At 38.2% G+C, this 22,885-nt stretch overlaps 1 protein-coding gene across 2 annotated transcripts in view; it reads right to left on the bottom strand.

The window, feature by feature from the left end:
* The window catches only part of FIGN (fidgetin, microtubule severing factor), a 97,001-nt gene that overhangs the window by 63,506 nt on the left and 10,610 nt on the right, over positions 1-22,885 (bottom strand). The window lies entirely within an intron of this gene.

Below are 22,885 nucleotides of genomic sequence, written 5' to 3'. Positions count from 1 at the left end.
CGCTAGGATACAGCAGCTCTCTCCTTCCACTACACTCATGGTACTTTGTGACCCTGTTGAAAAAAAAACTGGGGGCAGATAAAAAAGTCTACCATTCTCTTATCTCTGTCTTAAAAGCCATATTTCTTTCTGGCAGAACTTTTTTGGAGGTACCATAAGTAAGACTCTTCCCACTGACTGATTCCATGAAGATTGTGTCTTGGAAGGTTCTACTTTTATAATTATTTCCTCTTAAGAACTTTCTAATTCGGTACCCATAGCAGCATATGTATTCCTATGAAAAACTCTACATAAATTTACTGGAAATTACAATTTTAAGACATTTCCAATCTATGAAATTGAACAGGGAAAAAATATTACTCCTCTAGAAGTTGATAGAGTGATTAAAAAAAACTACAGAAGGATTATCACTGCCTATTAAGCGTGATAGTTTGAGCAATTTCTATGGAATCCTTTCTTATTTTATTCCTATTAGATTCATTAGCATATTTCCAGCTCATAACTAACAATTGTCGGCTATATTAAAAAAAAAAAAGCCCCCCCTAAATCTGCTCCAATGGCTAGACATTATGGCAATCAGTTAAAATTTTCTTATTTCTCATTCAATAGCTTTACACAGTGCAAAGAGAGTTACATCCCTTTGGAAACTAATCCCCCTGCTGAGCATTGCAGTCCAGTCCCACAGCGCCTATGGCGGTGTGAGTGCATGCTCCTTCTGCCGCAATGCCTGCGGCTCCTGCGTAGCCCCACACTTGTGGGATCTCACACTCTTCTCTACCATCCACTATTGACCTCTGTCAAGAAACAGAGAGTTAGGCAGGTCTTCAATCTAAGCTTGCATGTATCTTGTTATGGTCATCATGCTTGCAAACATATTTTTTTATGTCAGATGTATGTTCCTACCTCACTTATGTCCTCCAGATACCAGATTCCTGGTCGGTGCACCAACTGTTTAGGTACCTGAAATGGCTGATGTGCCTCAACTGCCCAATGCTTTAGTGAGCAGCCTACCAGGGCTGCTTTGTGGCAGCTGCAATGCTACACAAGAACTCAAATTTATCTGATCCCCGTTTATCTCCCTCCAGGACAGCAAATTACTTTTTTTTCTGTTTATTTTGTATTCTTTTAATGGAGGACAAACAAGTTTTCCTCATTAACAACTGGTTTGCGGTATTGTGTCATCAGTCACTAGTTAGTATACCATTACTTTAGCATCCTCCATTTTGTCATATGATCATGCAAAGTCTTTCTTGCTGCACAGTGACAATCAGTGTTCTCTCCTACTCAGGACACAGGCTTGGTTTAGCTGAATGTTATTTTTTCCCTCTAATTTTCATTTCTGTGAATACTGCCATAAGACATAAGTTACTCTTAATGTTCTTCTAAGTGTTGTTAAATGCTACACAAAGTTTACATGGTAAGCCTGTAACTCTTAATGCATTAGATTTTCTACTTTAGTGGTTGTTCATCTGGTATAATTTCTTAATGGATTCTTTTTAAAAGAACTAGATTGTAATTAACTGCAGCCCATGATTATGTACATGAAAAGGACTCGTTTGAACCTTTACCCTAGACATACACCAAGGTGAAAGAAAAGATACAGGTTATGGCTTAATAGTTTTACTTAGATAAATGGTGACATTTCTTAATAGAACCAAACAATTTTATGTTTTGTTCATCAAACTTTTTTTTTTTCTCTTTTGTTTTTTTTTTTAAACTGTGTCAAGCAGGTATCAGAATTGAGATGTACTCACTTCACTCAATGGAAATACGTCAGCACTCAGCACCTTGGTTTGTATGGAATAGGTTTGTACATCGAAAAATTCGACAGGCTGTAATTGTTAAAGAGCATTCCAATATTTATTTAGATTGGGTATCAACTTTCAACATAATTCTCTTTTTTCTTCCACTTACTAACCTTCGCCTCCTCAGACAGGCTAAAATGTCATGCAGTTAGTCTGTCCACAGGAGAGTTTTCCAGAACATAAGAAACCAAAACCAAACCCCGCCCTGCTGTTGTTTATTTAGTTCTGTTTGTATGGAGGGGAGGGAGGCTCTACAAATCATTTTCACACATATGCTCCTATCAAAAGTGTTGTCTACAGCTCAGTGAGCAATTTTAAGCTGGTGTCTAGTTTTTTAAATCTCTGAGAATAAAGAACCAGCATATTTAAAGACAGAGAACTTGAGCTCTAATTTTTCCAAGCGCCGTCATGTATTTACAGAATGGCTGTTTTGAACTTGTTAAACTAAGTCTTGGAAGAAGGGACTTGGAAAACAATTGGTTCTTTTTATCATCACACCTATTTTTGCGGTCTAGGTTTTTCAGCTGTGATGATCTGAAGTCCTGTGAACATGTTTCCAACAGATTCTATCAAAGGATATGAAAATGCTTTGGAAGCCGAGATCCAGTTTAAAAAAGAAAGCTGGTGTTATTGTCATCAATCTGCTACTGACTGAACTGAAAACAATTTCAAATACACTACTAAATCCTTTCTTTTTGGCCCCACTACCGTTTCAAAATTTAACCCTTTTACCAGTTAACCTTGGAGCTTCAGTAATCCCATCTGACTATCACAAGAGTCACTGTCTGCTAGATCACAGTGCTTCTCAAGCAACTTTTCTCAGCCTCTATTTTGCCACCTGCAAAATAGAGCAACACTTTTGGAAATGTGTTTATGAATGCCTAAATTTGAATGACTGACATTTTGATATTGCCTTGTGTCTGCCAGCTGTATTATGAAGAGAACACAGTTTTATAGGAAGTTCCAGCTACAGCACAGCCTGAGGCATAATTTCTGTAGTTTAATCAGTGAATCACTTACTTAGCATCGCAAGGTTCCCTTTTCCTTGCTCAGTATGCTGAAATTGTTCATCTCTCCAGAATCATTCAGCTAAACTTATTTCATCATAGTAGGAATATTAAAAAATAGCTAGGCTTGCTGTGTCTATTTATCAGAACCTGAAATACTCTGACAATTGACGTTTCAATTTATTGCTGTGCTGGTCCTGTTTTAAGAGTAAAACTGAAAGGCATATGGTTGATAACACAACCTGTAACTGCTTTGAACACTATCTCAGAGCCTGTGAACATACATCAGCCTGTTCATTCCCATCTAGCAGGAGATACTCAACAGAAACAGATCATGAGCAAATGCCAAAAAAAACAGAGTGGAAGTTGGATTTCCTGTTTATTATTTAAAATGTGCACTCCACAACTGTCAAATTAAAGGGGAACTTTACAAGCATCCGGACATAAAGGAACAGGGGCCCAGCAGCAACTGTGACAGCCCCACATGGCACCATTTGCAATATGGTCCTGCGCTACCCATGCAGCGCTCCATTTGTAGAGCTGGACGCAAACCAACTCCTGCAGCTCAGGCCGGAGGATGGGATGAAATGAATTCCGGCTCCCCGCAAAACCCGCATGCAGCCCCCAGAGCCAGCAGCCAGTGCCCAAGAGAGTACTGGAGCAGGAGGCAGTGAGGGAGCCCAAGAGCTGCTTTGCCAAGAAGTGCCCTGAAGGAAATTTTGGCTTGCGTAGAGGCGTGGGGGGTTCACCTCCAGCCAGGCTATTGGCCCCTTTCATGGCTGGGCGAGCTGTCGCAGCCATGGTTTTCAAACAAGGTTGTAGTAAAAGTCAAGAGAACTGTTTCTCCCGACTTCATCTCTTGTCTTTAACGGCATCCTCTTCACATGTGTTCTCACAGAGAAGTGGGGCATCCAGTACAGAGAGACCCGAATCTCAGCTAAGGACCTGATGTGCTATAAATATACAGAGCATAGGTGAAAGCAAAATTTGCCTTCAAAAACAATAACAAAAAAGCAAAGTAAAACACCTGATCCACGCTGACATCAAAACTGAAGTGAATTCGCAGCAAATAACTCGCACAACTGCCAGCAGTCTTCACCAGAAATATGAGAGCTGACACCCTTGCTATTATATAGTAAGTAATCATTGTAGTAAATAATAAAAAACAGTATTTGTAAGTTTATTTGAAAGTGGTGCTGAAGTATGAAGAACAAAGCCAGAACTAAGTATTCCAGACCCAAACCCTAGCTCTGACGTGGAAATCTTCCACTCACTTAGAAAATTTTGCAGAAAACATATGTCCTTAACTTTGCTGGAAAAGGCTCTCCCACTCAAATACACAGGTCTGCCTACATGTTTAGAGCTAAGCACATGCACGCTTATCAGTGGTATCAAGGCTTTAATCCTTCCTCTTGAGGCCTCAGTAATAAAGTGGGAATAACCACACTTACCTACTTTGTAGGGTGTTGTCAAAATTAATGCTCACAGAGCCGTCAGTAGGTGAAAATCATTATGGCTCCCATCCTGCAATTGCTAATGCACGGGCTGCCTGCTGCATGCACACCGAGCCTGGTGAAAGCTAATTGAGTCCTCTGGAGGTGCAGCAGTTTGCCCAGGCCCTATCAATAAACTGTTAAGAGTTTAAAAAACAAAACAAAACCCCACTATATTAAATGTGAACACAGCACAATTTTCAAATGCTCCTGCAGTCCAGAGCCTCTGGGGCTAAGCATGGCGCAGGAAAAGCATTCATAACAGAATACAATACAGGGATATATATATATATATACACACACACATATACAGGGATATAAAAACACAGCTATTAAGCCAACTACTCAGTATAACTGTGTGCATACACTCCCAAACACACACTGACAGGCAAACATATACCTAAGTGCACACAGCACCCAAGCTACACTAAATCCATGATTGTATGTACGTAAACAGATGAAAATATAGACACACAACTGATGCACATTACATCTTCTAGCCTTCCCTAAACTTAGCTCTCATCTGGAAGAGAAGGCTGGAAAAAAATTGTACTTGATGGTTCACTCTGAAGAATGTAAATGAAATTAAGAAAATATCCGAGCCAAACTGGTTTGCTCATCAATATATCCCACAAAACCAATTTAACTGACGTCAAATTCAAATAATTCACCTGACGTCATACTGGAGAAGCCAGCCACGAACACCTTACAAATTATTATTTTGATCCAATTGTTAGAACAGAATTACAGCAAAAACTGCACTTTCCACAGCTATTAAAGCAGTGACCCTGGCAGAGCATGCTTTTGTGCTGAACTTTTTATATCACCAAGCCTATTAATCAGGTGGCAGTTCAAACTGATGCGCTTTATATAGTTGACCCTGGCTAGTGCTTTAATTACTTGGTATTAAATGGTAATTAAGACTTTTCACATTCAGGTTTAATCCAAAAAAATTAAGTGTAAAATCCAGTAATTTAATAAAGAGTTGTGTTCTTTGCTGTGCTTCAGCCTGGACACTGAGGATGCAGCAATTTACTATTGACAAGGACTAAAGGAGCAGGTCATTTCACAAGTATAGTGTGGACAAAGGTGAACCGGGCAACTGATGAAATCTGTGGCCACGGCGAAATAGCAATCTCTGAGCCAAATGGTAATAAAGTTACTGAAATGAAGCAGTGTAGCTTCTGAAGTGAACTGTCATAAGGAGGATACAGGCTTCAGGATGGCTTGGATGAAGTAATTAGAACATTATTCCCTGAGAGCCAATCAAGGTGGTTAGCCCTACTCTGATTTTGTATGCTACACCTGAAAAGCAAAAATATGTGTGTAAAACAGCCAGAAACACCTGCAGTTGTAGCTAACGTTCTGTGAAACAGTGTCCACCTCTCAGAAAGAATTTACTAAATTTGCAGTAAGTGGGGCAAAATAAGAGTCATGCTTTAATTCCCATATTATCGAATTATATCTTTATATTTTCTACGACATGCAGGAACCAAGTAGAAATGCAGTCAAACGTCACTGTCCAAAATTCCCTGCTAAATCAAAGACAATTACTTCCCTCAATAGCTATTAAAGGCAGATAGTTTAATCATTGGGGAGGCAATCTAGTGTATAGGACACTGCAATAGGAGTCCGGAGATGCAGGCTTAACTCGTGGCTCTGCTACTGACCTGCTGTATGACCTTGGGCAAGTCTCTTCACATTTCAGTGCCTCTTTGTGTCCCTATTAACCTTTGTGCGTCTCAGCTATTTAGAATGTAACCTCTCTGACGCAGAACAGTCTCTCACTACATGTTTTTACAATACCAGCACAACAAGGTCACCATCTTGGTTGAGACCTCTAAGTGCTACAGTAATCCAAATAAATAAGAACAATATATTCAATTATTCAGAATCCCACTTACATTTATTCAATTTTCCCATAACATCTGGATAGCTGAGACATCACCACAGATTAGAATGTGCATCCTACATCCTTTTAATTTTAATGTCTTACCTGCTGTTCGTGTAATTGAAATTTGTATTGATTTTCATAAAGCAAAGAACACCTAACCCACCGCCTGAAACACAAACAATGGAATGAGCCATTGGTGCCCAAGTTATTCAGAACACATAGGAAATAAATCATTTGTCTTGAAGGAGAAACAAGAAGGTCCACCCAGTATAAAGTTTGACCCAGCAAAGCACTTAAGCGTGTCCTTAAGTTTAAGGACGAGTAGTCCCACTGAAGCTCTTAAAGTAAGCTTAAATAAGGAATTGGAGCTTTTCAGAGTTTGGGGAATACTCTGTAAAAGATTTGAAAAAAAATATAACACCACCATGAATGGATGTTAATATGCATATTGTGAAATTATGCAATATGAACAGGTTCCCAAAGAAGGGAGTAAAAATACTGCTTTCTTTAAAAATGGGTGATTAAATGATGGATGTTTCTTGATACTAAGCATGTTCCCCAACAAGCACACACCACACCTACACATGCAATTCAAAGGATATTTCAAATACTTGCAATTTCTTTCTCTGTTTCAATTGTACTTTGAAAGCATTTAGATGCAGGAAAAAATAACAGAGATATCTCTTTCTGTGACACGTTTTCTTCAAAAATATTGTTCAATCAATGTACATTTTTCATAAAGTCTGTCTGTATTTTCAAGAAATACCCAAGCTGAGCTAAATGAGGAAAAATATAGGCTCCTAGCAGAACCTATAAGTTAAACGAAGAAGAAGTAGGAATTGTACACTAAGGATGTTACCTAATTTATTTGCCTAGAAGCTTGAACCCAACAAGCATCCAAATATCATAAAGGTTTGGTTACTTAAACAAGTTTGTACAGTGGAATGCACATTGACAGGAATCATTCTTCTTTTCTTGATTCAGATACCGATACTTGAGTATGCTCACCTTCAGTTCATGCTTTTTAATTCTGACTCTTGGAAACAAAAACAAACACAAAATAAGAAAACATTAAACAGTCCCAATTGGAAATTGTTACAAAAACACCAGTAGCAGAAAAGAACTGTAATTAAAAATGTACTGACCCACAAAGGAAGCGTTGAACAATTGTTTTGGCAGTGCAACTTTTGCAAATCAGCTAAAATCCTACCTGGAGAAAGGGCTTAAGCCTATGCAGATATTGATATATCAATAACATGCCATGAATGACAGTAGAATAATAACCATCACTAAAAATAAAAAAAAAAAAAAAAAAAAAAAAGAAAGAAAGAAAAAAGGGAAGAAAAAGAAAAAACCACATGTGGCTTAATAGCCACCCTTTGAAGAAAACTGAAAGCTCTAGGAGAAATAGAAAAAGTAGTCTGCTGTCTTCCCTAGTCTCATAAATTTTTACTGTCCAAACTCAAGCTTGGGGTACAACATCATTTTTATTTTCACACAAGAAATCCTGTTCGTAAGTATGGCATGAAGGTAGGATGAGACAATAGTAAAAATGTTGAGAAGGCTGGAATGTGCACAACTTATTACCACTGTAAAGGAATTATTATCTGAAAAAATATTACATAAACTATTTATCTGGAATATATAAAATTTGTAGCAATCATAAATGCTAGTGAAAAACAAGAACTCATGTAATAAAAGGAGTGTCCTTAAAGATCTTTTCTTCTCCTGGGAATTTAAATGTAGTGAGAATGTGGAAGATGCAATTTCTTTAGCAAGGAGCTCAGTTACCATAACTGATACACATTGCCAGCCTTAGAATTCTAATTGTGTTTAATACAGTTTCATGTTGCATCAAAGTACAAAATCAATACCATTTGTCCAGCAAACAGGAAAAATGGAATCTATAAACTGCTCTTATTGAGTAATTAAACACCTATTATTGTCATGAGTGGTGAAACAATGAATTTGATAAGACAAATTTTTGCGAGAAAACACTGCAGTGATTAATACCTCCCTACGTATTAAATAAAAATGACTGCCTTTTGTGCGGTACTGCTGGCAGAAGAACAGGAATGAGAGAAGTAGTTGCCAGTGCCACAATAACAGGCTAACCTTGAACTGAACTCCTTTCCTCAAGAAATTAAATGCTGTAGCAGGACTTTAAATCCCTCCACTTAGAGCTCATTTGTGTTCCACGTAACCTGCAGTTCCTGAAGAGAACTCATTATCTTCAAAAGGAGAATCCTTTTATAATTTCTTTACAAATGTGTATATTGTTTCTACAAAAAGTATTTCATATCAGAAAAGGGATAAGAGTATTAACAGTGTAAGCAAGGCAAAAAGGCTCGTATCATTAAGACACCATTTCTGCTTCCTGGGAATTCAAACACCAGCTACAGTGGCATGGAAAAACGAATGAAAATGAGGTTAAAGAAAATGTACCTTTACAGCAAAATTTTAATCTGTTAGATTGATGCTAAACTGCCTTGGTCTTTCTGCTCCTATATGCTGTATTTCTATGTATAGACCCCCTCCCCCAATGCCCCTCCTGTAGCTTTGGCTTCCTATTTTTCTTTTCACTTAGAATGATGCACTAGGAACAACTATAGAGTACAAAAGATGAATCTATGGATGTGACACTTGTAAAGGGTAACCCTATTTCACAAGTGAGATGGGACAAAAAAGAAAGAAAAAAGGCCACAGAAGCAATAACTGCTCACTGAATTACCATTAAATTGTAAGATTTACAATCCAATGTACAGTAAGTGCATATCTAATGGAGTTTGTCCTCTAAAAGAATATAAAGTAGATCTTTGCAGCACAAGATGTATGCAGGTTATTTTTTTATTTATTTTTTGCGTGTTTTTTTTTTTTTTTAAATTGATGCACACAGAAAACAGATGTGCGCATAAATTCCAGAATTTTTATACATATTAAAACTAAGCCAAAGCCAACATTAAAATACGATAAATGTAGTATGATTAGTAGGATGCAGCTTTGTATTTTCAAAACATGCTCCCATTCTACAAAGAGAGATAAAAGATGACTTTAACACAGCCAGTCAATACTGCTTTCACAGATATCATTGGTAAAAGCAGATCACATATTATAAATTCAGTTTATTGCTCTGATCTACTGGAATTCAATGAAATGACTGAATGACTTTTTCTGGGGGGCAGCAAAGCTGCTGCTGACCATTTCCAACATCTTCTAAACAAATATCTGGACAGGAGTTTCAAATCACTTTGTTCATTACAGCCTCAAATAGCCCACAGTATTTATTTTCATATAATGAAGGTAATATGAATAAGGCTCATGCACAGCACTATTATTCGTAAACATATTTGTCACTAATTTTACTGCTGTCGTTCATATGAGCATAGCTGTTGAGTCATTTAAGTTTAGAAATCAGCAAGGCATATCAAACAATTATTTAAATAGAAGCAAACTTTTACATGAAATACCAGGCACATTCCTATTATACTATATTACCAGGGTATAAATAATCACGTTTTACAGGATGACTTTGAAAAATTCAAGCCTGTAATAAAACCCCAAACTACCAAATAGACAAAGGAACTTTTGGGTGGGTAAGCCATTCAAGTAACAGCAAGGCAGATTGTGTTCTGCACTCTTAATGTGAATTAAGTTTTATTTTCCTTAGTTAAACTTCAAGCTTTCACATTTCCACAAATGGCATTAAAACTTTTACTCTCTTACCTAAAAGGAAGTTTGCCTACCACGCAAATTTTCCCATTATCTGGCTTTTATTTCAAAGGATTAAAAAGGAACGCACAAGATCAGCAACGATAGCCTTGTTCTCTCCAACCTTAGTGAATCAAGTTCACTGGAGGTGAAGCAGTGGAATTATCAGTACAAGTGGCTGTGTCATCAAAGCTTTCTGAGAGGTAGTGTATGGAAATGCCTAAACAAACAGAAGCGTACAAGCTGTCTGTATAGGAAAGGGCTCTCCCAAGGCTTTTCATTAAAACAATTCCAATTGCAGCTTCATGATGCAGCATTATATTACGGGAGAAATATAAAATCTTGACATTTTTCTAAATGTGAATGGGTTAAAGAACCTCTCCACGCTACAGCGAGCCTGAGAATTTCCAGCAGCTGATGAAGACCAGTTGACCACCTGATACTTTTTCAGCAGGGTGATAAAATTAAAGGATTGCTTTGATTTGCTTGAAGGATTACTTTCTATAGTTAATTGTTTAAAGTGCACAGTCTTACAAAAGGGAAAAATATCAAGAAGGTTAATGTAGAGTGAGCTAATTGCAAGCTGATTACATTGTGCTAAGCAAGAGATATTACTTGTGTTACATACCATCACAAGGACTAGCCTATTTCACCCTGCTGCTGCAGCAAACAAGCTGATTTGCTAACGAAGTGGTCAGCTCGGGCACTTGCACAGCATCTCGGTAGGTCCACAGGCGACTGCTTCCCATGCAGAGAATCTCAAGCTCCATTTTCCAATCTGATTACACGGCTCCTTATTCCAGCAGCCTTAAACCTTCATGGCAGTTTACCAACATTTTCATCACTTTTTCTTTTACAAAGCAAAAGAACTGATAAGCTCTCAGGTACCCGGGATTTCATAGTCGATGGCTGGCAGGCAGCCAGCTTCCCTCACAGCACAACTGTTTCGTGCCACAATGCAAAAAGCACACTGAATTTAACAGATAGCACAAAACTATTAGAATTTTGCAGTACGTACAAGCAAGCAGCATGTTTCTGTCTTTGCAGGTGTAGACAGTTCTGTTTAGTCGCATTTATAACATGCCTAGACCTGAAAAGACGGGTTTAAAAAGAAAAAAAAAAAAAAAAAGAAAAATGAAGACAGAGTACTGTCACTAAGTCAATTGCCCTACAAAGTGTGCACCCAAGTTACTTCATTGCAGTGCTGCCAAATTACCAGGAATTAGAGACAATACTGATAACTTTTGACAAAAACTTAAATTAAGAAAAAGGGAAAGAAATCTTCAGTTTAAATGAAAGTGCTTGACATAAACCAAAACATTATTTTAACATGAAAAAAAAGGCAAAAAAAGAGACACCGTTGTCTATTTTTGGCATGTGAAATGCTTGCATAAAGCATTAAGAGAGCCACAAGATATACCTGAGTTTACTTATTCTCTGGATTAGAAATCCCACTTGAACGATGAAAGAACAAAAATACGATTCATACTGGCAAAGATGAAACATCTTTATACAATGTTTATTCTGATGTATATCGCGTAATGTCTAAAAATCTGAGGTACACAGGAAGAATTATAAATATATACATAAATGTATATACATATATACAAAGAAAATAGCAGAATGCAGAATGAGAGGTCTGGAAAGAGGTTATCCTGCAAATCTTAAGGATTCCAACAAAAAGAAATCCAATAAAAAGCGAGGGGGAAGGAAACTTTCTTATTTTCGGTTAAAGACATTAATACTAAACCAACAAGTTTTTACTTATTGCTACCGAGGCTCACTCTCCCATTCAAAGAAATTGGTTTTCCCTGTATTATTTGCATAATGCCCAAACCAGCCTATATGGAACCAACGTAACGCGCAGTTAATAGTGTAGAAAACAATTCCCTCGTGCCCCCCCAAGCAAAGCATTTTTTTTTTAAATCCAGAGGATGAAACCGAAATCCGAAGGAATACAACCCATAAAGTGTTCTTAGAAGAAGAAATGCGATTTTGCACAGCACCACTTTCATCGTAAGGGGATGGGGGTGGAAAGGCGGGGAGGGTACGACAGTGAGTTGGGGGGGGGGGGGGGGGGAGGGGAAAGGAAAAAAAAAAAAAAAAAGTACAACTAAGCTGGCGCGATGGCTCAGTACTCCAGATCACCAGTGCATTGACCCCCTGTATCTCTGAGTCATTAGCTGGAATCCCAGCTCTGCCTTTCGGAGCAGGGATTTGAACTCGCACACCGCTGCGCTGCGGCGCGGGCTGGCGAGCGCGGCGGGCGGAGGGGTCATCCTCTCCCGGGCGCGGGGGCGGCCGGCGGTCCGGGGGGGGGCAGCCCTGCCCCAGCGGCCGTCGCCCGGCGCAGGCACCGGACCCGCTGCTGACTCGGGCAGGGACGCGGACGGGCACCGCTGCCTCTCCCCATCGCTCCTGGACGGAGCGGGTTTAGGCCGCGGGCGCTGACAGGTACACGCCAAATTCGGGGGGAAATTACCGGCATGTCCTTACCGGTCTCTGCGCGCACGCGCGCGTGGGTACGGGTACGCGTACACCTCTGGGCAGCTATACAAATGTTTACGTCTAGTTATGGAGGCATACTGAAACAGGCTGAACTGGCTCCTCCGCGGCCACACGTAGCGCTCAGGACCGCCAAAATATTCCGGCACCAGTTCTTCTTGGCACAGCTACGGTGGTACATACACGCACACACAGAGGCTACATCTGGACGCCCTACACACGCCGTACTGCGTGCCAGTAGCTTTATCTTTAAAATGCTGTTTGCTAATTTACACGGAAATTTCATCTCTGATGAAATAAAAACCACGCTTTAACCAGCTTCTAATACCAACACATTATTCCCATGAATAATTCCTAGTAAACTATTCGGTACAACTGTAAGGTTTGAGAGGGTTTGTTGCTTGCAGTTCCAGGTTGTGGGGTTGCCTTTTCTTTTTTTCTCACATCCCCCCCCCCCCCCCCCCCCCCCCCAAACATGATTTATTGGATGGTGAGCAAACCCACTTAAACTATAGTTGTCCATATGAATCGCTAATTTTCATGTTTCTAATTAAAATGTAAACAGTGTAATGAAGACATCAAGTTTTTAGGCAAATGTCTCTTCCAGTGCCACTTGGGGTATGGTAATTACTGAAGCAGATCTATGGATGCTCCCGAATCCTCTACAAGTCCAGATTAAAAGCATTACTGCTAAACCCTGCTTTTTACACCAGGGAATTGTGTTCTCTAACCTATTCCCAGTTTGCTTACAGATGCATATCTGTACAAGCCTTTATAACTGGTCATTAAAAAAAAATACCAAAATAGAGGTTTATCACATAAATGGAACAGTTTGGGGGGGGGGGGGGGGGGGGGAAATGTGATTTCATTTAAAATAAAATTTGATTTCACTTTTATGATTAAACATAACTAGCATAGTAAAACCTGTGCTGAAAACTTATTGTCTTACTGCTTCCTCCAGAAAAAGAAAAATAGATTAGGCACTACTATGAGAATTTTGAAAAAAGCATAAATGATATTTCAAGCCTGTATTAAAATTCCTATTGTCCCAAAATGCTTGTTTCACAGTCAGTTAATTTAAAAATATATTATTCAGGAAAACATTAATAAAAAGAAATCTATTCACTGAGAAAAAATGTAAATGGCCATTGCAAATACAAAATGCTTGATGTGCAACTGAAAATCTTTTGTTGCATTTATTCCAGCCTTTATGTCTATATCTGAAATTTGTCAGAATTTATCCTAAAGCAAATGACCTCTCCTACATTTACCGAAGGAATACAAGTCCTCTCCTTGCTTACAATTGTTAATTGAGCCTGTCTGCTACAGCATCTCTTCCCTCTTCAAATAAGCCAGGATACTTGTTTTACATATTTACTGCCAAGCACTTGAACAGTCATCTATTTTATTATAATACTGGGGGTTGCCCCCCCCCCCCCGGAAGATTTTTTTTTTTTTTCTTCTGTACTGCGAGTAGTTAAAGCTGCAATCCACAGTGATATAAAGCGTCTAAAAATGCCTAGTACAAGAAGAGGTTTTTCTTCCTCCCTTCCTGGACTCAAAGTCCATATTCTGACTGGTACAGCCAATTTTCATATTATTTTTACATAAATGCTAGACAAGCATGTCTGCATTGCTAACCTGGATCATAAAGATGAGAGTGCACAGAATGTACGTGTGCATATGTGCATGTGCACGTGCATAAACATTTTAGTGGGTGGTCCACCATTTCAGTTCTATTTTACTAATAAAGTATTGTATACAAACCTGCGAATACTTCTCAGTAGAAAAAAAAAATATATATAGGATTTCAGATTACATCAAATCATGAAGCATTTTGTCTCTCAAATCATAAATGGCTTAGCAGAATAAAACAAAACAAAACGCTATTTAGGTGTTTCCTTCAAATGTATTGTTCCAGCAAAAGCAGGTTTAATTAGACAAATAGCATTTTAAAGGCTACTGCTTTATAACATGGTACTCTTGAAAATGATGGGGGGTTGCAAGTGAAAACACCATTCTCATTTAGCTCTGTGGTAAAAAAAAAAAAAAAAAAAAAACAAACCACAAACAAAAAAACACCAAACACAAAACCAAAAAATTACACACACTCACACATGCTAAACATTTTTTTTTTTTAATGGATTGAGACAATGGGGAAATCTTATGTCTTCGCAACAGTTCCAAGGCCATACTAATCAGGTGTAATTTTTAATGAACACTGACTGTTTGGTGCTCATTCAAGGTATTTCATTAGGAGGTTATTCATTTAAAATAAATGTTTCAACCATATCAAGCTGTAACCTTTCTTGAAATGTAAATGAATGGTTTAAATGAGAAGATTAATAAAGAAGGGATGTTCCAATTCCAAGCATGGCATGCTATGTATTTTTAAATTTGTCTATGCCAGATGCTGTCAGTCAGAACAAAAAACTGTCCAAGCAGACAATCTGTGCGTCTGAATGTTGATCATGTTGGAAAGTAAAGGGGGAGGGGGGAGAGAGTGTGTCAAGGATTCATGGTCCTTCATCTTTGCAGTAGAGCAAACACGTCTCTCAGTATAACGACAGACAGCTGCTTCCACTTTCTAATGTGCCCTAACTTAGATCACTGAAAGAATTGTCAGCACTCAGAGAAACACACAAAGATAACACAGCCAGCTGCCATGAAGGGGGAAACAGCACAGCTCAGAAGAAATGGGATTTGTTCCATTTGCATGATGCTGGCTCCCTTGGGCCCCTTTCTTTCAAATCCAAAGCACAAAAGACAACACTTAACATATTTGCTTAAAGATGACAACCTCATGTTGATTTCATTTGGATGTAACAGTGGCAGGATTACAGATATAAGAATATATTATATCTGTAACAGAGACTGACAAATGTATCCATCAGTGAAACTGTCTGATTCATCTGCTTATACAGCCATTTTACCATCCCAAGGGTGCCATCTAAGTAGTAACTTTAGAAGACTGAAGGTCTAATTTTATTACACTACATTTCAACCTACTAAACAATATTATTTCTAAAATAGATCATTTTTATTGGAAGTCTCCCTGATGAAAAATCCAGTAGACACCGGAGAATTTATGAACTGTATGGGTCCTTTGAACTCAATATACTGCCCATTTTAAGCAACTTTCTTTACACACGATCAAAACCTAAGCTCAAATAACTGAAATTGAGTTAAAAACATAGATGATAATGGTACCTATTTTAATATTACATCGTAGTCTGTCGCTATTTCAATATCTGCTCTTGGCAGTCCATCACTATTTAGAGTGCTTCTTGTTACAGTTCTGCATCAATAAAAGAGTTTCTTCAGTAGAAACCCTATGAATAATTATTGTTCTTCAACACACTTTGACCAGCTATGCAATCTGGTTTTTGGTTGAGGTTTTCACTGGGCACTCCAAAAGTCTTATGAAAGTGACTGAAAGCCAAACTCGCTACTCATCGCATTGCACTGCAGCTGCAGAAACAGAAAACCAAACTAAAGGGCACACGTTTGCAAGATCGCCTGTCTGCACAATTTTGTAGACTGGCCTCCTTTTTAAGCACATGAAACAATTAGGCTGTGGTTAGAGTCTCTCTAGTTTCACATGCATTACAGTGAATTGTCTGATGGTGAAAATATCCCCACCACCACCCTAAGACCATCAAGTGACTCTGCATAATGCTCCCTACATGAACTGCTTTGTCTGGAGGAACTCAAAACCGCTTGTTGCTATCTGCTGCCACCAAGAACTGCACTGTAATTCACTAGATTGAAGTTGCTTTGTAAAATGGAGTTAACTGCTGTACGTGGAATTTCAGCACAGCAGATGGTTACCAATCATTATTTTCAATTTGTTTAGTTTCAAGCAATGGGGCTGGTTGGGAGGAGCAGTGAGGAGGACAGGAATGGGGAGAGGAGTGAGGTTAGATACACTGGCTTGCAATGCAAGTAGTGCTAGATTGCATATCATTAAAAGGAGAAAAAAAAGTCTTTGCTCTGAACTGCATTAAAGCTAAATAAAAAAAAATAATAAAAAAATCAGATTTTATACACATATACAGATAAAAAAAAATAAATAATACGACATTTAAAAGGAGGCACTTACTGATCAATCATTCTCTGTTCAAGAGTTACCTTACATTTTAAATATTGGAAATGTACTTTAAAGTTTCCAAAGGTAAATTGTCTCTATTCACATATTGCCATCATTCAAGTTTAAATCACTCTCTACTATAAGTGGTTCAGTTGTTGAACTGGAAATGGAAAAGGAACCATTTATGGACAAGTGCACATGAACAGAAATTAAGCTGTAAATATCTGGGCTGGGCCATTATTGTAGTCCAGAAACATCTGGGGATGAAGCCCAGGCTGGGCCCCACTCCTTCTGTGTTCAGGTAATTGCTTAGATGATTTATAACTTACTGTTTCTATTAAAAATGATTTAAAGAGAAATTTGGAGCCCGAATTCTAAAATGAAGATGGCTTTGCTCTTGCTTTTGTTTGTTCAGGGGGAAAAAAAAAAAAAATCCTTTGCCATTTTTCTCCCCTCTCCTAACGTTTAAGAGGTATAGTGTTCCACCACAAGGACAAATTCACACTTTTCTAAATTCAGACCAAAGACACAACACATGCTCTTCCAGCAAGAAAAATCAGAGACCATCCATTCAGCTTACATTTGAGTTGCTCGGTGCTTTAATACTTCCCATCAAAATTAATTTTGAATTAATTTCCCCACATAACTACTTTTTAAAAAAATATCCCAGAAACTGTATCAATACATTCACTGCATATTCACTTGTCTCTGCTATTTTGATCCATCTGAGAGTCATTTATCTCTGCCTGCCACCACGATGCCAGGGGTGATGTGGGCAGAGGCCTTCCAGTGGGCACCCCACTGGCACCCAGGAGGGATCACAGGCACCGTGTCCCTTGTGAGGACATTTCTGGCTGTAGGACTTTCTTCCCTCCACTAACTTCAACACAGCTTGATTTTTCTGGCTTTCGGAACAAGCTGTAAAAGCCACTCATTTGACAGGGTGGAAGAGAAAGGCCCAGGATATTGGGGTTTGGAGGACAACAATAAGGGATATGCTTGAACGACACCAATCCTCTACCGGCAGTTAGGAAAAAAAGATTACTCTCTCCCAGGCAGAACAGCAGGGACAGTCTCTGACTGTAAACAACTCTGTCATCAAAAAACTTGGTTATTTAAGACTGACCAGATACCCTAACTATATTTCCAACCCTTTTCCATGACAGCTAAAGCTTATTCTAAGAGTACCCCTAACCCTGCAGAGATTAGGTTTGTAAAGGGGTTAACCACGCCACCCTCCAGGTGTTACACATCCATTTTTTATTGATGTTTCTGTATGTTGGGCAGTTTACTGCACAGCTCCAACACGCAACACCAAATGAAGGAACAAGTCTGCAACCTGGGTGTATGCCAAGGTTGAAGTGACACACTAGTGACTCTCTCAGCCCCTTGGGAAAAAGTGGATTAGATGAATCACAAAACAATGTCACCATTATTTCTCCAGTAAGTTAACTATCCATTGGCCACAGGTCGTATGACACAAAACGTCTGACCTAGCACTTTCACAGATTGTGCATAATCTTGGAAATCTTTTTTCCCCTGCATCTCCATAAACTGCAATTATCCTTAGACCGATAAAAACTCTTTGACATTTTGAGGCAATGGAAAACTTTGCATATGGGGTTGCATCAACCTAGGAACATACCAAATAAATCTTCCAAACTGTTCATGGGTTATTGTCAAACTCCCCCAACAAAACTTGGTCCAGTATCACCTGTAAAGCAGATACTGTGCACTTCATATACCAAACAGCTTTTTAATTTATTTTTTTTTTAAATTACTTTTAAAGAAAAGGTTGGAAAGCTAGAAGGGAATTGAGCATAGATCTCCTGATTATAGGCCAGGTGACCTACGGAGTAAACAAAAACAATCCCCTTAACTTTTGCTGCATTCTTTCTCAGGTTTTCCTTTTGTTGCACAGAAATGCAGAAACCCAATAATGCAGTTAAGCTTCATGGCTCAACAATGAATGTGTAGCTAAAATGCTGTATTCATGCAATTTAAAAGCAACGTTTGCCCAGAGTAACAGGCCTATCTGTTCAACTACACAGAAGACTTATTGAAGTCATCAGCAGGAGATACTTTTCATCCTTCTAAAGCGTACATGCTCCAACCACATTTCAATTCAAACTGGCAAAATAATGTTTAAAAATGCTTAAGCAGAAAGTGCCTAAGTTAAACCAGTGCACTTTTCCTGAAAATTGTATACTTAGTTAATGACTCACTGTAGAACAAAATTTTCTTAAGTATATATTTCTTCCTAAACATACTCACATTCTTAGACCAAAACTAAACTATGGATTGGAGCATGTCATAATTTATGGTACTAAATCCAAGAATACATGCTCTTTTGTTCTACATCAGTAGATCTAAGGAAAATTTGAAGCAGACTGTCAGATTCATTTGAATTATTGCAAACCTTCTGATTCCAATGGTGATATACTGGAGTGGAGAACCATAGTCAAACATTTGAACTGGAGAACAAGTGTGACTTCACATAAATATCAACGATACTAACAATAGTCTGTAGGAGAACAAAAAACCATAATATGGCATTTCACGAGAGAAAAGGGTTGAGCAATTGAACCTAGGTGACTGAAGTAGGGTTAACTGGGTTTAATCCCACCTGAATTATTTATTGTCTAGGTTTTAGTACATAATAAATTTTAGTACCTAATTTTGCAAGTCTCAAATACTGTGTCCTGGCTTCTGTAATCTTTACTACAGTAAAGAGCAGTGTATACCTAAAGAAAGATTTTTCACCAGGTGAAGAAGTAACTGTAAATGAGCCACATGATTATACCATAGTGGATTTGAGTCTTTACTTTCACAAAGATCACCACTAGAGGGGAAAAAAATAAAAAAAAAATAAAATATAAAAAAAATTTTTAAAAAAATAAATTAAAAAGCAAACAGCATAACAAATACAAAAGCCTTCCCCCAGATTAAAAAAAAATAAAGGAAAAGTAAAGCAAACCACTTACTGTAGCAAAACTCTAGGAATAATAAGGAATACACACAGAGATTTTATTATGCAACACAAACGGGATTCTCTCTGTAGGTACCAGCATTAAAACTTTCTGCAGATGGTTGTGCGGGTGAGGATCTGGCAGAGGAGGTTATTGGCATGCCCTCTAGAGGGTGGATGTCTGGCCAAGGAACTTTTCAGCAGCTACTAAAATACAGAGGAAGCTACCAGAACTAGATCTGTAAGCAGTGCTTACTCTTTTCATTTTTTTTAAGCATATTTTATGTACTCAAAGACACTGTAAGTATTAATACAGCAAACCAAACCTCTAAAGGATTCCTGTCGAGTATAAATACATCCATAAACACAAGATATAATTGAAAAGTCTTTGCTTAATGAGATCATGGGTGCTTTGGCACAGTGCATAAAATGTAGATTTGAAATTTTAAGATGATATATCAATTCCCACAGTTGGGCTTTGGAATCAAAATAAAAAAAAAAAAATCTGCTCAGCATCAGTTCAGATTCAGGTTACTCTTACTCTAACATGGAACCACACCCTACAAATAACAAAGATAAGTTTTCTTACCACCCACCTGTATACTCATACAGTGTGGATCTTTTTAAAGGCAAAAACATCTCAGGGTAAAACAAGGGTCAAATTTTGCATTGGCAGTAGGTAAAAAGCTCTAATATACCTAGTCAATCATACACTAGTTGAAACACAGCCCACAGAGCACTTAATAGCTCAGCCCAACAAGCATATCACCAAGTGGAATTTGGTGCACAAATGCAAATTTATGGATTTTTTTATTCTTAAACTGTACATAATTTTTTCCTTCTTATCTTACTACTGACAGCAAGTAAGTCTTATTACAGCTAACTAGGAAACAAACTTGCTTGCCTGAAATCCAGCATTGAACCACCCACAACACTTTAGAAACCGTACACTAGTAAATTATATTACAACATAAAAGAAATCCCTCCTGAAAGTAGTTATCCTATAAGAAACATGGATATACAAGGTTTTGCTTCTTTCAGTGCCTTTTTACCACATCATGAACATATTAACAGCTATCCAATTGCAGTCTTTTGCTTAAAATATTTACAAAATACCCCAATTTGATACTGGTTGGTATATACAGTAAAAGGAAACACCAGACAGAAAACAGTTATTTTCATCTCTAAAAGGATAGTTAAATGATAAATTAACATCATTAATGAAAACCTCATTATTGCAACTACACAATAGTATCATGCCTATTCATACTTAATTTTCTTGTAGAAATTACATTATACAACACAGCATATAATCGGTTCTGATTGGGGGTAGGAGAGAACCAGTCGTTAACTATGACTAAAATGACCAGTTTTCCAGTGCAGTTGTCTTCTAATTAAATCTAAGTGTGGAGCACAGTCATTGAGATATGCTATAATGATTTGCTTGGAAGTATTTTTCTCTTTTGTTTTTTTTTCCCTCTCTGCTTATCAGAATACCTTACACCTTTCAAAACTAGAGCAGGGGAAGAAAAAAAAAAAAAAGGCTTCTGGCAGATGCCATGTCAAGGCATGTATTACTCACCATCCTTCCGCCCACATTCGGGAACGCAGCTCATCTATTTCTTAGCTCTTCCCACTAACAGGTACTAACTCAGAAGCTCAGAACTGCACCTCAACTGCTATTTCAAAAAGACAAGCTTCTGAATGACAAACAATACTACCATTTTATTAGCAGCAAAATAAATACAGTAGTAGTGCTCAATGCTGCATCAAGCTACCAGTGATTTCTGTATTTAGTGTTAGCTGTTAGGGATTACACTCAAACCCGGGTCTGCTCCAGAACAGCTTCCAGCTGAGCATCCAACAATGCCAGTACTGTACCCAGTAGCAGATATCCAGAGAGCCTGGCACCCCAGGAGCATATTAAGTGGGGACAAGTTTCTCCTCAGTTTATGGTTAGTATTTTCTATAAGATCAGACTTAGAGAAGAAATAACTTATTATATCAGAGTCTCTTATCTTTACAATGAAAGACTGCAGGTCACCTGGTAAGGGACACAACAGATATTAAAGTGATTATAGCCTTGATGTTAGTCAGAAAGTAGAATTGCATGTGTGTTGGTAGAGTTGTCAGCAAGACTATGCAGAATGGCACTTTCCTGTGTTTTAGAAGTGCAGTGTTTCTACATTTACTATATTACAAATACAATTCACAGTGGCAGGGTAAGACCAAGAGGCTGAGAACAGGGGGGGGGAGAGTGGGGGCTGGGGGACACAGGTAGGCAGAGAGCGGGGGCATGGAATGGCTTTGAAAGGCCAGGAAGGCGAGCTTCTATTTCTCTGCAATGGGTTTATATCAGCCAGGCTTAAATAATGGTATTGCAAATTGAGGCCCAGGGGAATTTGGAGCATACAAGGGAGCTTTTGTTTGCCAAACCCCAAAAGGTATGTAGCAGATTTGGGGGTTTGTTTCCATTTAAATGGCATATGTATTTCTAAACCATAAGTTAAACTATTTTGCTCCATTTATTATACGGCCTTGCTGATCCAGTACCCTTTAGGAAAAAATTTTTTCCTAGCCAAAATAGTGATAACTCTTTAAAGTAACAATTATCTGTTACTGTACTTAGCACTTTCACTTTACTTCCCTTCAGAACTTTTGAACAAGGAAGAAAGCAACAAATCTAACCCAATAAACATCATAAGGGGGGAAAAAAGAAAAAAAAAGGAAAAAACCCGATGTGGGCTGGGGGGAAGCAACAGAGAGAAAGAAGAGCACGGCTAGAAGTCATCTGAAGGGATGCAAGCTTTCCAGTGTAAACACAGAAGCTCATTAGTATGTGGTGATTTAAAAACATATTCTGTTATCAGAAAGCAAAATAGAAATCTGTGCTAAAAAAAATAATCTTCAGAAGTCTTTAAAGCAGGTGGACAAAAACGTAGGCACATACAAACATACGCCTCTACTCCCCCTTCCCCACACACATGCACAGATACAAAATTGGGTTAGTACTCCGTAAATAGGCTTAGCTCCTGTAAATATATCTCAGGATTTTAGGTGTACTTTTTCACACTGTAAGATTTCTACACAAAACCAGTTTAATCTAACTCCCTCTGATTATTATTAGAAACTCATTATTTGAGGACATCTATCTTTACAGTAACTATGCACCATTAAGGAGCACAATGCCCATAATTGTTTAAAAAAGCCATGGTGGGGGAGGGAGAAGGGAGAAGAGGATCAGGAGGAGGGAGAAGGTAACTAAGGGAGATTTTGCAATTAGAACAGCATAATCTACTCTGCATTTTGCTCCTTGGAACATTTACACAGTAACAAACTGAGTTTAAAGTTTCTTCCATCCAAAATCACAAATGAGTCATTCATTATATCTTTACGTAACACACGTATTTTTGTC

Source organism: Accipiter gentilis, chromosome 1 (genome assembly GCF_929443795.1).
Source record: "Accipiter gentilis chromosome 1, bAccGen1.1, whole genome shotgun sequence".
In the NCBI taxonomy this organism is placed as follows: domain Eukaryota; kingdom Metazoa; phylum Chordata; class Aves; order Accipitriformes; family Accipitridae; genus Astur; species Astur gentilis.
This window is presented reverse-complemented; position numbering and strand designations above follow the sequence as displayed.